Here is a 15,505-nt window from a genome sequence, read left to right as displayed (position 1 = left end):
GAGTCTGGTATTACCAGGCTAATATGTTTTGCGTTTAGGTGATACTTGAGGCTCGATGTGCTGCTGTGGTGAAATGCGAACGCTAGTTGGTGCTCCAGTATAATCGGTCCGCCAGAACTCATCCAGTGAGAAACGTTCTGCGGTGCAAAAATAAGTTATTAAAGATGCGGGAATTTTTTTTTCTGTAATTAATTAATCTTAATTAACGCCTTATTTTTTGTGTAATTAATTAATCTCGATTAACGCGTTAAAGTCCCGGCCCTAGTACTTATTCTAAATGTTACTAGTATGATTTTTTATTTTACTAGTAATTTTTTTGGTTGAACTCTACTATAGTCATTTGGACTAGTCATAACATAAGACGAGTAAAAAAGCAGATCTGACTAGTAAGATAAGAATAGTTACTAGTAGTGATTAAAAAAGGTACTAGTATCTAAAGAATAAGAGCTAGTACCTAATGAATAACTATTAGTATCTATTAAAGGCCGTGTTGCAAGGTTAATTTTTTAACGAATTTGTAAAATATGCTTGTTGGTAATAAACATTTAAACTGTTATCCATTGTATTTTATGTTGTTGGGTATCACAAAACGGAATATAATACGAAAAAGTAGATACTATCTTACAGCGGTCTCCTTTCCCCCACAATGCATTGCATCACGTCACTTTGGGGAGAGAATTTACCAAAGCACGCCTTGAGAGCATTGAGAGTGACTAGAGAGACGAGTAGTAGACGACAGTATTCAGATAGCGCCGATTATAGATAAATAGATAAATACATAGATATATATAGATGGATAGACTACATATATAGATAGATAGATAGACAGACAGATAGATAGACAGACAGATAGATACAGAGATATCAACCAACAGCGACCCAAACGGACTCGCTTCCCTACAGCACAAGCTCTTCAGCGCAGTTTCCATGGGACAGCACCACCCACACAAGCACGTGCCAAACACAGCGACACACACGCGGCTACGTTTGTAACAACATTTTCACCGAAGGAAGAGATAAACGCTTAGAAACATCCATATAGCTTGCATGATGCCTTCTATTTCTAGATGACGAAGACAAAGTTTCCAGTACTACGACGCTATGACAAAGGTTACCGGTAACGTTACTTATCTGAACTAACGTCATGATCACTGCCACGAGATATAAAGAAAACGTTGATTTTTTTCACTCTGTGCATCTCAATGACAGTAAAAAATAAATAAAATAAAATATATATATATGTGTGTGTGTGTCGTTATTGTGCACTGCTGCTCGTAGACTAGCTCCAGTCCTCATTGCTGCGATGCTAAATAATAGCAACTCACCAGGACACTTCACCAACTCTCCACTCATTCTCCTCGGACCATGCATAGGCTTTGACGGACATCAGTTCTTGGCAATTCCTCATTTGCCCTCTTACGGCTGGCTCAATCGAAATTACACGGCTGCGGGCCATCATATATGTTGGCTCTTGCCACCTCTTCCTCATCCCAGTTAGTCACTATAATGTTAGTTTTGATGCTGCGTTCCAGGCAGGTTTTTGAGCTCGTAATCTCTATTTCATACCACTACTAATGACTTTGTACCTTTCCAGGCAAGTTATGCCAAACTTTCTGAGTGCAAGGAATTGTAACTAGATTATTTATTTTCATTGCAACGTTACATTGACCTAAAATCGTTTTTTCAATGTGTACCACTTGCATAAACACTGCATCCATAGGCAGTATTATTCGTAGGGGCTGTCATCATTGTTTCGCGTGCTGTGTGACCTCGGAACTCGGAGTACATCTATCTAGTACGAGACACGAGTTCACGGGTGGGAAGTCACGGGTTTGATTGCCGCCCCAGTGAAATTCACTTATTATAGACGGTTTCATCGGGTGCACGCGCCTGGACCTAAGTTAACTTCCGGTCTGTTGGCTGCAGTGTCTTGCCTTCTACAAACGCAGTTAAAGTTAAGGTGATGAGTAGACTGAAGTTGGGCTCAGGTGGTTGTGCTGCGGGGTGTGTTTCCCATACATTTATTTTATTTTTGGAGACTCGCCACAATTTTAAAACTGATAGATTTTCAAAAAGGCTTCGTTGAATAAACATGAGTAATGCTATGTACTGCACTTTTATTAATAATAATTCCTTACATTTATATGTTTAAATATCAAAGCGAGGCACAGGTGTTTTTATATCGCTGTATTTCTGAAGGAAGACTTGCATGTTATATGCCTGATAAAGCAGTGTATGAGCGTAGCTCTGCTTTGTTTACAGCTGTTACTGGGGAAACCTCTATTTCTCGCGCTTTATGTCTATGCTTTAAAACATCTCCTGCTGGCAAATAATGAATTTGCATATCATTAAGTCCGCCTGATCCACGCAGCAAACATGTTTTGTTTGTTATCAAAAAATATCAACTCTAGAGGGACTTGGCTGTTGTTATTGATTCTATTTGGAGTCTACCGGAAGTTAAGTTAGGTCCACAAAAGCATGCACGCGCATTAACGTTTGTTTATGTTGATGCTGTTGAAACCGTCTATTAATTCACTTATTGAGATACCAAAAAAATGTCATTTAATAAAGCAAGAGAAGGATTGCTTTTGGCATTAAATTACAATCTTTTGTCAGAAGAGGAGTTTTTAATATTGTATGATGTAAATAAGTCTAAAAACCTAGATTTACCATGTAAGCAATACTTGCCTTTTAACCTTGATTGCATGGAGGAAGACGAATGCTTAAATGAATTTCATGTCAGAAAATGTGACCTACCAATTCTGGTAGATGTTTTTTTAATGCATTTAGCAGACACTTTTATCCAAAGCGACTTACAGTGCATTCAAGGTATCTTTTATTTTTTATTTTTTTTATGATTTTACTTATCATAATAAAATTCAATATTTTTTTATTACCTATATAGATGTTCTCGGGATTCCCAATGAGATCGTTTGTGATCAGACAATCATAAACTGATGCAAATTACAGTGTCATATGCCATAACATTTATTTACCTAATCTCTCACGTTTTAGCGACTCCGGCAAATCAGCTGTTCTCCCGTAGTAGACCGTTGAAAGTAGAACGTCACAAAGTAGCAGTTAAATTCGCGCATGCGCAATCTAATGCCAGAATGGCGTTGCCGTTCCACCAGAGGCTGTTCGTTCCATAGACAGTAAAAGAAATGGACACTCAACTGAGACAATTGAAGCCCATTTTTAGCGTTTTTTAGCACTTCCGTTTCTGACGCGCAGACTCAAACGAAGCTTGACGACGTCAGCAACCTGTCTAACAGATGTAAATGTTCTAGTAGCTGTGCGTGCAAACTGCCATCATTAATCTTGCAGAGACGGCGAGATTGAGCGGGGAGTTCTTTGGCGTGAGTGAGCAGGAGTAAGTATTCTGATTAATTATTTTGTATAGTATTTTAAAATGTAACGCCAGTACGCCATATTAAGTTAATTGCCTGCGAGCTTCTCCTCCTGTCTGTACGGTAATGCGACAGAGAGTCGAGTGGTTATGACGCAATCGTTAGCCTATTTTTTTTACAAAAACTGTTTCTACTGGGCCATAATGTAACATAGAAGGTAATGGAGCCCTTTATACATTGTCGTGTATCTTTAGAAATAAATAATGGACAAACGGAGTCTTTAAACGCCTCAGATGTAAAGTTATGCACTGTCAAAGTGACGCCAAAATGAATGGGAGTCAATGGGAATGCTAACTCAAGTGAAGTTCTGCTACAAGATGGCAGCACGCAGCCGACTTCAACTTCCGGTCGACTTCCTTGCCGCCTGGTTCGTTCTGAAACTGCGCCCAGTCACGGATTGTGTAGCATTATTGTTGTCCGGGTGGAAATCGGGAGAAATTCGGGAGAAAGGTCGGCCCGGGAGATTTTCGGGAGGGGCTTTGAAATTCGGGAGTCTCCCGGAAAATCGGGAGGGTTGGCATGTATGATGCGTATGAATGGAAGTCAATGGAGAGAAAAGTGCAGTGTGACCGCCCCATTAAACAGTAAACAGCACACGCGGTGTTCATCTAATAAGGATCTCCATCGCAAGCAAATAATAGCCTTTGCAGATTTTCTTTCAATTCAGTGCAGTTCCATAGTCCCGTTTTCAACACTGCTGATATTCTTAAACGTTACAACTGGTTCAGACACTCAGCGCGTGCGGCAGGGAACTGAACGACTCATTCAAACTGATTCATGAACCAATTCACTCGTTTGCCAATTGGCTTGATCAAGCCTTTGAACAGAACTTACTCAAAAGAATGAATCATTCACGAATGGGCATCGCTCATTGCCCAGAGAAAAGTAGACGGCGCGTTTGGAATAAACTGAAGCATTTATTGCATTAAGATAAAGTAACGAGAGGACAGTCGCCCACAGTAACGAAGTAAAAGTACAGATTTTCCCCAAAAAATTACTCAAGTAAGAGTTAAAGTACTCATCTTTAAATATTCTCCGAAAAGTATTAGTTACCCCCAAAATTACTCAAGTAAATGTAACGAAGTAAATGTAACTCGTTACTACCCACCTCTGCTTGTAACCCTCCTAAATAACATGTGGTGATGTAGGTGCTGTTTGACAATTTTTTTTTAAGGTTTTCTGAGCCCAAGACTCTATGTATGAACTATTTTCTTCAATTCACCAGCTGTTATCCTTGGAGAGTTTTTAGCTACCCAAACTCTCCTTCTCACTGTGGATTAGGACGATATAGACACACATCCTCTTCCAGGCAGATTCATTTTCTGTTGATTGGAAATTCTTAAATATTGCCCTGATGGTGGAAATGGGAATTTTCACTGCTCTAGCTCATTTGTTGAAGTCACTTTCTAATTTGTGAAGCTCAATAATCTTTTGCTGCACATCAGAAATATATTCTTTGGTTTTTCTCATTGTGATGGATGATTAAGGGTTATTGGGCTTTGTTTTCCCTACTCTTTATATTTCTGTGAAACAGGGGTCCGATTGAGATGGCGGTCCGTGCAGTCACATCTCACTGAGCTTCTTGAGAAGTCCCGATGTTATAGTTAACAAAAAAAAAAAAAAAATCCACTATTAACTGCCATTTGTCTAGTTATCAGCACGAAAATGAAGAAAAACAACAGCGGAAAGTCTCCGGCGCAAAAAAATCTCCCATTTGAAAGCTGTGTGAAGACGAGTGAACACAGCTATGCAGATATGGCTAACGTTAGCAAGAACAAACGAGGGTGGACAACCCCAACGGAAACCCTCCAAAAAACACACCTGGAGAAAAAAACGAAAAGGTATGTCTCAAGAAGAAACAAACACCGAGACCATACTGAATGCTATCAACTCTCTCGGTCAACATGTAGACGACCGCATGGAAGAATTTAGTACGCAGTTGCAACAGCACAACTCCATGCTAGCTTCTATTGCTAAATCGATGCAGTTCAACGCAGAAGAGCTAAAAGAGTGTAAAACGAAAATAAAACACCTGGAAAAAAGAGTGGAGACACTGACTAAAGAAAATGAAGACATGAGGGGTCGGGTATTGAACAATGACAGATACAAAAGACGGTGGTGCCTGCGCATCAAAGGGAAAAAAGAAACGGCCAATGAAAACATAAGAGCAGAGGTGGTGGAGCTTCTTCGCAGGATTGCACCGGACCTGGCAGTAAAGATGGATGAAGCGGTCGACGTTGTCCACAGAGTGGGAAGATTGATGGACAACCGGCAATGACAAATAATCATTTTATCAGTGAGAGATGACATCTGGAGGCGAACAAAAACTTCTCCAATCTGCAAAGAAGAGGGGATTCGCTTTACTGAAGATCTGACTCAAGAGGATTGGCGTTCCAGACAGGCTCTATGGCCCAAAATCGACCAGGCTAGAAAGGAAGGAAAGGCTGCAGGCTTCAGGGGCACGTTTGGATTCATTGAAGGCAAGCGTATTATGGAGGAAACTTAAGTTAGGGGCTGAGACTAGAGCTTAAATGAATACATAGTGGATCAGATCAGGTGATGGGACTTCTACGTCAAAAAGTTCATTTGTTCATGTGTTCTGTATTTCAGTTAAATACTGACTTTTCTTTTATTCCCTTTAATACAATGGGACTTAAAGACTCAGTTAAGCGAAAAGCTGTCTTTTTGTTTTGCAAAGGGCAACAAGCACATTGCACCTTTCTTCAAGAGACTCACTCTGATATTTCTGATGTTAAGTTTTGGTCACAACAATGGGGAGATAAAATTCTCTTCAGTCATGGGACAAATCGATCAGCTGGAGTTGCCATATGTTTCAACAGATGCCCTGGTAAGATTCTGGGTGAAAAAGCAGACAAGGAGGGACACTGGGTAGCCTGTGTTTTGGAAATTGATGCTAATCTTGTTATTCTGATTAACATATATGGTTATAACAACGATAACAAAAATAACAATTTGTTACATCAGATATCAGAAGTAATCATAGAACTAGAAGCAAAATTCCCCACAGATCATATTATTGTTGGAGGGGATTTCAATTTAGCTCCTGATGAGTGGATGGATAGATAGCCTTCCAAGTTATTGAGAGAACATAGAAACACAATTTTGGAAGCTCTTGCTAATAATAACCAATTGATAAACATCTGGAGAAATGTACATAGTGGGGTGAAACAGTTTACCTGGCATTAACCTAATGGTCAAAACAAATCACGAATTGATTATTGGCTGATATCAAACTCAATATCAGATCATGTCACAGAAACAGAAATTGCTAACTGTCCTTTAGTGATCATTGTATTATTAACCTGAAAATTGCAAACTTAATAAAAATAACAAACCAAAAGATTACTGGAAATTTAACTCTCAGTTACTAAAAAACTCAGAGTTTTGTCATTCCATTAAAAAAAATATTTTTGATATAAAAAATGACAATACACTAGACACATCTATACTAAAATGGGAATTTCTGAAATGTATTATTAGAAAGCATTCAATAACGTTTGGTAAAAAAGTGAATAAAGAAAAGAAAGCACAAGAAGCAATAGTGGTTAAAGAACTCATGACACTTTATAGTAAATCAGATTGGAGTGAAGAGGACAAAGAAATAAATAAGTAATTTGCAATCCAAATTGGATAGAATGTATATAGATAAAGCTAAAGGTGCATATATTAGATCCAGGGCCCGGTGGATTGAAGAAGAAGAAAAGAATACTGCATACTTCTGCAAATTAGAAAAACGCAGACAAGAATATAATTCGATTTGTAGTCTAACAGTTGATGGAGAGGAATGTACAGAACCCAAACGCATTGAAAAAGAACTTTTCAGTTTTTATAGGAATCTTTATAAATCTTCCTATACTCAGAACAAGATGCCTCATCTTTTTTTGATAAAATTAACAACTTGATTCCTGTTATTGATGAAAATTTTAAAGAAGTTTGTGATGAGGAACTAAGAATTGTAGAGTTTAACTATGCTATAAAAAAATGGCATCTGATCGTTCGCCAGGAGCAGACGGTATTACAACTAACTTCTATAAACACTTTTGTGAAGATTTAAAACACCTATTGATTCAGGCTATAAATGAATGTATTAATCAAAAAGAACTGATGGAAACAATGATTCAATGACAACTGATTCCAAAACCTGGAAAAGATAAGAAAATATTAAGTAATTTAAGACCTATTACACTGTTGAATACAGACTACAAGATTCTAACAACAGTTTTGGCAGAAAGATTAAAGACAGGTATATCTAAATTAATATAGCCCAACACAATCTGGTTTTCTTAAACGAAGATCCATCCATAATAACATCCGCCTGGTCCTAGATCTTATTGATTATAATTATTTAATTAAGGAAGATGGTTTTATCTTTTTTTTGGATTTCCATAAAGCATTCGATTCAGTGGAACATTTATTTATTGTTAACACCCTGAGACACTTTGGCTTTGGAAATAAGTTTCTTGATATGATCACTATGTTACATACAGATATTAATAGCTGTGTTTCCCTCTCAGAAGGTACATGTCCCAGATTTAAGGTTGAACGAGGAATAAGACAGGGCTGTCGTATTTCTCCTCTTTTATTCATTGCAGTGACTGAACTACTAGCAATTGCGGTTAAAAATTTGAATATTAAAGGTTTAGAGATAAACAACCATAAGTTACTCATAAGTCAGCTAGCTGACGATACAACTCTGTTTTTACAAAATAAGGAACAAATACCAGTGGCTGTAAAGGTAATAGAGCTGTTTTCACAAGCATCGGGCCTATATCTGAATCTGAGTAAATGTGAACTGGTGAGCATTCATAACTTCGCTGAATTCTCACTATATAATATACCAGTCAAAAATGACATTAGATATCTAGGTATTTGGATTACCAAATCATCAGATACAAGTGAAAAAAAGAATATCCAAGATAATATTGATAAACAGTTGGCTACAAAGAGATTTAACATTATTTGGAAGAACGATGTTGACCAAGATTGAATCTATTTCCAGACTGATATATCCATCCTACTCTCTTGCTATTTCTCCAAAATTAATTAAAGAAATTAATAGAATCAATTTTAATTTTATTTGGAAAAATAAACATCACTTTATTAGAAAAGGGGATCTGTTGAAAAATTATGAGGAAGGTGGTATAAAAGCAATCGACTTTGAAATTATGAATGGAATATTGAAAATTAAATGGCTCCAATCTTTTTTAAGGAACGGTGAAGAGATATGGTTCCCTATCTGTCGGTCACTACAAGTTATGTCGACCGACAAATGGGGTCTCACTTGGGAGGCCAATCATCTCTGATTTTAAGAGAAAACGCCAATGAAATTGGCAAGTGGATTAACACACCTGAGCCACTCCCCGTGCCAACGGGTATAAATAGGGCGACAGGTGCATCCACTCATTAGCTTTTTGCTTCGGAGCCGAGTAAGGAAGTTACATATTTTACACTGCCCAAACTTCACTTGTGTGATAAGGGTCCTGGCCTAAACAGATCTGAAGGCCAATATTGCACCGGGGGTGGCAAAATGGCTCGATAGCGCCACCTATACACTTTCAACGGAGTGCGTATACACTTTAAACGGAGTGTGCCTCAAGCTATGTTTCACGTACATGTACAAAAATCGGTACACACATGTAACACACCAATATCTACGAAAAAGTCTCTTGGTACGAAATCCGAATCCCAACAGGAAGTCAGTTATTTAGAATTTTCTCTGCAAAATTAGTGTTGTTTTGGCCATTTTCAGGGGTTGTACTTTAACGAACTCCTCCTAGAGATTTATTCAGATCAACACCAAACTTGGTCAGTGTAATCTAAAGCCTTTTGCGATCTTAAATTGCGAAGATCTTGAGGTTTCGTTAAAGGGCGTGTCCATGGCGGCCTGACAAATTTTGATGTTTCGCCATGAAAGAGGATATTGTTGTAACTCAGGCATAAAATGTCCAATCCTCCCCAAACTTCACATGTTAGATAAGACTTCTGCCCTCAACAGATCTACATGCCCATATTCAGTTATAGTCAAAGCGCCACCTGTTGGCAACAGGAAGTGACATATTTTACACTGCGATGAACTACTCCTAGAAATTTTATGACATCAATGTATTTTTTGTGGTCAGTCTAATCTAAAGGCCTGTGCGATGTTAAGTTGTGAAGATCTTGAGTTTTCGTTAAAAGGCGTGTCCATGGCGCCGTCACGAAGTTCGATGTCTCGCCATTGGAATAAAAGATGTTATAACTCAGGCATAATATGTTCAGTCTTCCCCAAACTTCACATGTTTGATAAGAGTCCTGGCCTGAACACCTCTGAAGGCCAGTATTCCATTATAATGATAGCGCCACCTGCTGGCAACGGCAAGATTGGCACATATATGGGATATACTTTGATATATTCCACTTATATTTAGGACATTAAATGCATATTTCTCAACGTTCACCTTTTTACTAAAGCCACACGATGGCGGTGAGCCCGGGTGCGAGGGCCCATTCATCGCTGCTTGCAGCTTTAATTAGGGCTCTAGCCCAAAGGGGCGAAGAGCCCTATTGTTCTTCTAAGGATTATTCTTGTTATTATTATTATTTTTATTTTTTATTAAACCTTCCGGGGTGTTTTGGGGGCCTTAACATGCTCAAAAACTCTTGAAAATTGGCACACACATTGGAATCTGCGGCCATCAGGACGTCGCAGAGACTGGGACCCAGGCGTGGCACAGGGGCTCTACAGCGCCCCCTGGAACACAGTCAGAAATCTTGAACCATAGCTCACACACACTTTCATGTATTTATATGAAACTCAGTAAACTTATAGATCTCATTGAGCTGAACAACTTTCGCACTCTATATCATAGGCTCCGCCCAACAGGAAGTCAGCTATTCAGGGCATATATATATGTGACTATTAAGAGTCAACATTATAGCGCCACCAACTGGCGGCAGGAAGTGTGTCATTTTCCAAATGCTTTGAATTCAGCATCTTATTTTTACTCTATTTACTTAAAACTTCATCAGAATAATGACAAAACACGGCCGATGTAAATATGTTGTGGGGATATTGATATCTGATATAGTGTTGCCATGGCAACGTGTCAAACTTGAATGTTCTGTTATGGTGAGTTTGAGGCAGAAAACAAGCTCAGATTTACATGAAACTCAAAACACATATCAGTATTAGTGATAGCTAGACAATGGAAAAAGCTTTTAAAAGGGCGTGAAGGAGGCACTCTATAGCGCCACCTTTTGTCAAAAGTGGGGGGGTTAGTTTTAGCTACAGACACCAAACTTGGTACATAAATTGTTCTTTTCAAGACGGACAACTTTCTAATTCACAGTCATCAGCTACGACCAACAGGAAGTTGGCTATTTTGATTTGAATATTTAAATTGAGCTCTGATTTAATGCATACTCCTCACAGGGAATGTTCACTATACTCACCAAACTTTGTCTACATGTTGAAAAAACATTGAGGAACTTAAATTGCGAACAGATTTTGGTTAGCTTGAACGGTTTTGCCGTGGTGATTTTTTGAAATGACAGTAAAAAGGGAATCATTAATTGTCTTGTATTTTTAAATTGCAGCTTCCAAACACTTAAAAAAAACATTCATACGGAGATCAAATCATTCTGAGGACATATGCATAGTTTCATGACTTTACAACACTGTATGATTAAAAGAAAATTAAAAAACTGTCAGACATCTCATCTCACTCTGTCCCTCTGTTTGAGGAATGTATGTGTGCTGAATGTGTGTGTGTGTGTGTCTGTGTGTGTGTGTGTGTGTGTGTGTGTGTGTCTGTGAGTGGGGGATGGGCATGAGCTGAGTGGCAGACACAATGAGAGACAGAAAGAGAGAGAGAGAGAAAGAGAGAGAGAGACTTAATCATCTCTTAATCATCACCAGAAAAAAAAATGTATTTTAAATTGTTATTTTTTGTTGCTGTTGCTAACATTGCTGTTTTCATTACAGCTTAAGAAATCTCTTAGGCCTTGTCCTTTTCTGACAGTTTCAGGAATTAAAAACAAAATTCTAAAAATACTTATTTGTGCTGCAAATAATAATTTCAAACTCATTTGATACTGACCTATTCCATCCTGTGACATGACATTTATCTTAATTTACATAATCTCATGGATGTAACAGTAAAACTGTTCAGCTCACAGATGAAGACTAAGCTGTAATGCAAGCAGAACTTTCACAAATGCTTATGAGTCATTAAAGGATTTTATAACACTGTAAATTAATGTCTAATTTGTTAACATTAGTAAATGCATTGGTAACACTTTATAATAACTGCACTCATTAGTAAATAGTCAGTTCATGCTTTATAAAGTCTTGTCCCAACTTAAATAGTCATTAATAAGCAGCTTATAAATACAGCTATAAATAGCTTGATCTTGGTTTATAAGCACATTTATTAAAAAGGAGAGTAAAGGGTCAGTTATCTTCCTATGAAAAATAAAAAAATGAAAATAAACAAACAACAACACAGATTGATACAGAACTCAGAAATTTTATTGTGGATTTATGATCAAATCAGCCTGTAAATGAATCATACTCCTCCAAGAAGACACAAGTAGTTCACACCAAACTTTTTCAACATGATGCCAATATACTGAAGATGTTAAATTGCGAATGGGTTTAAGATACCTTAAATGGTGTGGCCATACCGATTTATTAAAGTAACATAAAAAAATACAATAGTTATTTTACTATATCTTTAACATTCTTCATTCCAACTCTTCATAATTTTTTATATACGTAGAAGTCATCATTTGAAGGAAGCACAGTAAGTTTCATAGCTTTATCATGTCCAGGAGCCACCATAAAATTAAAACTATCATAACATATAAATCAAGCTTGCAATTCTTAGTACCAATAATGGCCACCAGATGGAGCTATAGGATTACTTTTAAATAATTATTCTAGAAACTAATGTGATTTAAATCATTTATAGAAATCTTTCAAAGAAAAATATGTATTTTACTGATAAAATGACCCTCACTTAATCAGAATAATATGCTGAAGTATTGTGAAATACTGTGTATTAAGAATAATTCTTTATAGGCTTTATGGACAGATAAGTTTGGAGTGACTCTTGAAAGATCAGCACCACATCCTCTTTTACCACTGTTTAAAGAATTTATCTTACAGAACAGGTGCGAATGAATTTTGGATAGCTTGAATGGTTTTGTCATGGTGATTTTTTGAAATAACAGTAAAAAAGGAACCAGTAAATGTCTTTTATTTTTTTAAGTGCAGCTTCTAAACACTTCAACAAAATGTACACATAGAAGACAAGTCATGCTGAGGAAATATGCATAGTTTCATGACTATACAACACTACATGGATGATAGAAAATTAAAAAACTACCATACATCTGATGTCACTCTGTCCCTCTGTCACTGTGGGTAATGTGTGTGTGTGTGTGTGTGTTTGTGTGTTAAGTGTGTGTGCTGAGTTTGTGTGAATGTGTGAGAGAGGGGATGGGCTTGGTGTCAGAGAGAGAGACAGAGAGAGGGGGAGGGAGACTTAATCATCTCTTTAATCACCAGCAGAAAAAAAATAAGCAATTTCGTGTTGTTGTTGTTGTTGTTTTTTCATCATTACAGCTTAAGAAATATCTTAGGCCTCAACATCAACTGTTGCTGCTTTATATAGCCTGCTCCCAAAATTAATAGTCATTAGTAAGCATTTTATAAATACAGCTATAATTAAATTGTTCATGGTTTATATGCACATTTATTTTGAGGAGATTAAAGGCTGTAATCTTCCTTAAAAAAAATTTAAAAAATAAACAAACACAGAACTCAGAAACACTTATTTCTAGATGCAATAAAAGAAAACTGTACACTATATATATATATATACAATTGCATAAGTTTATATTCAATTTTTTTTTATCAAGTCAAAAATAACAGCAAATAACAATGTCAATAAAAAACCACAATAATATTAGAATAGCACAACATATTGTGGAATACTATATTAAGACTTTATATATAGGCTTTATGAACAGATAGGTTTTGAGAGATTCTTGACGTACTAGCATCACCTCCTCTTGTACAACGGTTTGAGGAATATATCTTCCAGATAGTACCGCCGCTCCCTATATGCAGAATACGCAGTCTTCGTAGGGCACCAACTCCCAGAGGGGGCACCATCCCAGTAGCTCAAAAAAAATAAAACATGCGCCATTCTCCCATCCGCGCTCGCGACCGCTCAGACATTTGCGGATGAATGTTCGTAATTGATGGATGGACATCTATGCCAGGGTAAAAGACATCAGCAATAGAAGAAAAATAAAGTAAAAAACAAAACAAAAACAGGCATAAAGTTGGCTTGACATTGGACATTCGAGAGTCTCAAATTTAGGGACCGTCTCTAAAGTTACATGTGATATTGTTATACACTTTTCTAACGTCAGTAGCATTTGAAGAGAATGACTTACAGCCATAAAAACAACTGTAATTGTTCATCTAGGTGACAGCTATAATGCACCATTAAATTGAATGTTTGATATTTATTAAAACAAACTGTAAGTCATATGTACATTATGCTACTTTTTCACATGGGCTCAAAAGCAAATTTGAAGCTCAATAGCATTTGAGGAGAAAGACTTGCAGTCATAAACCAATTGTAATGTGTTCATTTAGCTGTCAGCTACGATGCACAACTTATACATTTTTTATATATATTAAAATAAAGTGTTACTAAAGTTATATATATTGTTCTGTGTATGTGATTTCAAAGTCTAGACGGGTCGGATTAACCCTTTAACTGCCATATCCCTTAAAATTTGATTGCCAGAGGGTTACTGTAAATGCTTATGCCCACTGGGCACAGTTTTCCCAATGCCACCGGGGTGGTGTTGCACTGACGGCTTGAGCCCGCCATCGCTGCTTGCAGCTATATTTTATTTTGTTTTAGCTTATTTTTATTGTTTTTTTTTTTTCGATCTAATTTGTTCTCCCTTGTCATGTGAACAGTATAGAAAATGTCTTCTCATATGATTTGCTGGAGGTGTGACTCTTAGTTTATGATACAATAAGATTTATATTGTACATTTTGAGGATGTAATATTTTTTTTCTTCTTTTTTGTCAAATGTTTTCATTGTTTATTGTGATAAGAAAAAAACAATAAAAAAAATTCTGTGAAACAGGAAGCAATGGCTGGAGAATGTTTATAATAATGCTGGAGTGCTCAAAATTGTGAATATGACTGGGAATATACTTTAGAGTTATTTTACTTATAAGAATTTCAAGGGGTGTTCTTAATTGTGGCCAATGTGTATTAGAGAAAAAACATTTATTTCATAATAATATTTACCTCCATTCTTATTATCCAATGAAAGGTTAGATTTTTGTGAATTTTTAAAATAAAGGATCAAAAGGATTAACAATGCAGATTAATTTTCAGATTAAGTTATTAGCTGCTTTAGCTCCAAATAAAACAAAAATAAATAAATATCAGTATTGAAATAGCAGGATTATACAGAGGTCACTCAAAGACCAACAAACAAATTCGGCTACTATATTTACGAAATTACAGTTAAAAAACCTGACAAAAATACGTTTTCTATGTGCTTGTGTACAAAAAATTGTTTCTTTTCCATTTGTTTTTCTAAAAAAAATGTACATCCATCTTCTTTTTTATGTTTCCTTTTTAATCTCTCTCCTATATGTTGCTGGCTCATTAATATTCAACACACAATTACCATACTGGGCAGAAATGCAAATTTAAAAAGTACTAGTATCTATTATGTTCAGGATTTCTCTGGTCTAAAAAGTTACTAGTAACTAAAAAATATGTACTAGTTTTATTTTTGTTAACACCAATAGTTTAATTTAATACTAGTCACTATTGGAATAAGTACTAGTAACTAATGATTAAGTACTAGTATCTAATGAATAAGTACTAGTAACTTTACAAAAGACAGTACCTAAAGAATAAACACAAGTACCTAAAGAATAAACACTAGTAATGAATACCCTGCTGAAAAAAACAATAGAAACCATTACAGAAATTCTAATGGTTTCCATTACAAAACCATTACAAACCATCAGCAATTAACCATT

The sequence above is a fragment of the Carassius gibelio genome, chromosome B5, assembly GCF_023724105.1.
Source record: "Carassius gibelio isolate Cgi1373 ecotype wild population from Czech Republic chromosome B5, carGib1.2-hapl.c, whole genome shotgun sequence".
Lineage (NCBI taxonomy): Eukaryota > Metazoa > Chordata > Actinopteri > Cypriniformes > Cyprinidae > Carassius > Carassius gibelio.
This window is presented reverse-complemented; position numbering follows the sequence as displayed.